Genomic DNA, 2,620 nt, shown 5'->3' with positions numbered 1-2,620 from the left:
TAAAAAAAAAAAAAAAAAGAGTTCTCTTTACTATTTAGTTATTTAACTAACTTACCAAAACATTATTTGGTTTAATTAAGTTTTGGTACATACGAGTACATTAATAAACATTCCATTAACACAGTTCTTTTAATTAATTCGTAACAACCAGTATTTACTAAAAAAAATATAAATGTTAATGCAACACTTCATAAGGCATTGTTTGAGGTCAACTAAAAGGTAATAAATCTCCATCTAGTGACGCTATCAGATTGGGTTTATAAAAATAGTGGTTACTAAATACAAAAGTAATTCGTGTTTGTAATAGAATGCAAAATTAAATTCGATTTTGGATATTATTCCGTAAGTTGCGCATTGCGAGCTGCGAGTAGACAGTAACAATAAATTCTCAAAAGCAATTTCAAGTCACGTTAACATATTGTATCCCCTGAGACCGAAGCCGATTGTAATTAAGTAGGTACTGATAGTTACGAAAGATGGCGCTGTAAAGTGTTATTCACTACTTATAGAACTAGTTAATAGTTTAGATAATAAATATCTCTAATCAGTGCTGGCTCTACCACTACCGCCCTGGGCGGGATTTCAGTGTGCCCACTTTTTACCATGTATGTATTTGAGGTGGTTAATAATGTCACATGATACTGGTAGTTAGTAGCAAGCGTAGCGCCCTGGGCGCTCCCCAACCGACCTACCCTAACACCGGTTCGGTCTCTAATAACTAAGAAACATTGACACCAAACTTATGACTTCAAAGAAGAATACAAATTCCAATGTAACCTTATCTGTCAAAATCCAGTTTTAGTACACGAAATGTGAAAGGCAAAAAGGCACGTACAGACATCTACGTAAACATTTTCTGCTACTCGAGTAATGACACTTATACGTGTCACAAATTATAACATTTTAATACTACCAAATTTCATCGAGATCCGTTCCGCGGTTTAGGCTACAAACTTTAAGAAACATCCATTTAAACTTTCGCATTTATAATACGAGTATTAGTATGATAGTTAAGCTTGTATATTTTGTATTTTGCATGCGGACTATTTAGGCACTAAGCTGTCGGTTGTTATATTAAAGCGTGTAAAGCCAAAGCTCCGGATAAAATCCACTTTGTAATACATGCCTTGATTAACATATGGGTGAAAAAATAAATAGCTTATGGACTTTTTGAAATTGCTTTTACACTCTGTCGGCTCTGAATATGAGATTTTTTAATAGCTTTGCTTTTAATCAATTTTATACGTATTGCTTATTTATGTTTGAACGTAATATTTGCAAATATACTTAAATATATTATTTATAAATTCAAGGGTAATTTTGTCTATACTTAACTTCCGATTCCCTTATAATGGAGATTTTGTAGAGATGTTTCTCATATATTACTAGTTTTATTTTTATTTAAAATGGTTGAAGTTCAAAAATTCACAAAACACTTATTTGGATAGATAAAAAGTAGTAATGTTGCGGAACATAAATTTTAACATTTTACAAACAATAAAACCGAAAAGATTTTCGTAACAAAATGTATAAGTTGGATAGAAATTAAAAAAGCGCAACTTTAAAAGCGCTGTTTGTTTTCCTAATTACAAAAGTATAAAGCGCATATTTTTGATGCAGAAATATACTGCGGAAGGCTTCAAATTACTATTTTTTTTTTCGTTTCGTGTGATATTAGCGTCATAACTGAATATTTTAGCGTTCAAAAATTTTGCATATTAACTGATATACGAATTTTGAAGTATGAAAAATGCAGTTTTATTTCATCACGCTACGTTAGTTGCATAATTGAATCACTTTGTGGGTAACTTTTTTCAATCAATTTAATTAAAAAATATTCCTGCAATATCATTTATTGGTTTCATAAAACGATTCAAATTTTTTATCGACATTTTTAAATAGCTTTTCTATTTATCTATTTCTATACTTAATATAATAAAGCGTAGTATACACTAGTTCGTGGCGTAGGATGTCAGCAATCGCAGCGCTATTTTGAATAATTCCTTCTTTAATAAAAAGCTCTACACCCTCGACACGCTTTACATAGGGGGTAAATACATTAAAAAATCCTTCATGTGGGAAAGGTACCATAAATACAAGGTAGCCAACATTATGGAAGCAAGGTTATGATAACAGTAATTTTGACATTTGCAATTGAGAATTTGACATTTTTTATAAATAAAAATATTAATAGATGTTTGTTAATCTACTAATATTTCCTTTAACCATTCCTACTAAGCTCTAGGCTTCTAAGGATATGGTTCACAACAATAGTCGAATGGCGTGATTCGAACCCTCGACCTCAAGATCGGTAGTCCGTATCCCTAACCATTAGGCTATTGGTAAACAATAAAATAAAGTTTAAGTTTTTTGCGGATGAAGCCGCACGGGAACAGCTAGTTGAAAATGAATGCGTCATGTTAAATTTGAAATAATTAATGATTGAAATTAAAACGGTCGTAGAAATATTATATTATAGGTTTATGACATCTATTCCATAATTTCAATATCACTGAATTGAAAGGTATTACTTAATCATTCTACAGTAAGATGTTTATGACAGCCTTTAGACGTTTTATATTGAAAGTGAGGAATTGAAAGATAGAAGTAATTTAGTTTT

Source organism: Papilio polytes, unplaced genomic scaffold (assembly GCF_000836215.1).
Source record: "Papilio polytes unplaced genomic scaffold, Ppol_1.0 DF824047.1, whole genome shotgun sequence".
NCBI classification, from domain to species: Eukaryota; Metazoa; Arthropoda; class Insecta; order Lepidoptera; family Papilionidae; genus Papilio; species Papilio polytes.
The sequence above is the reverse complement of the archived record's forward strand: the minus strand, read 5'-3'. Positions refer to the sequence as shown.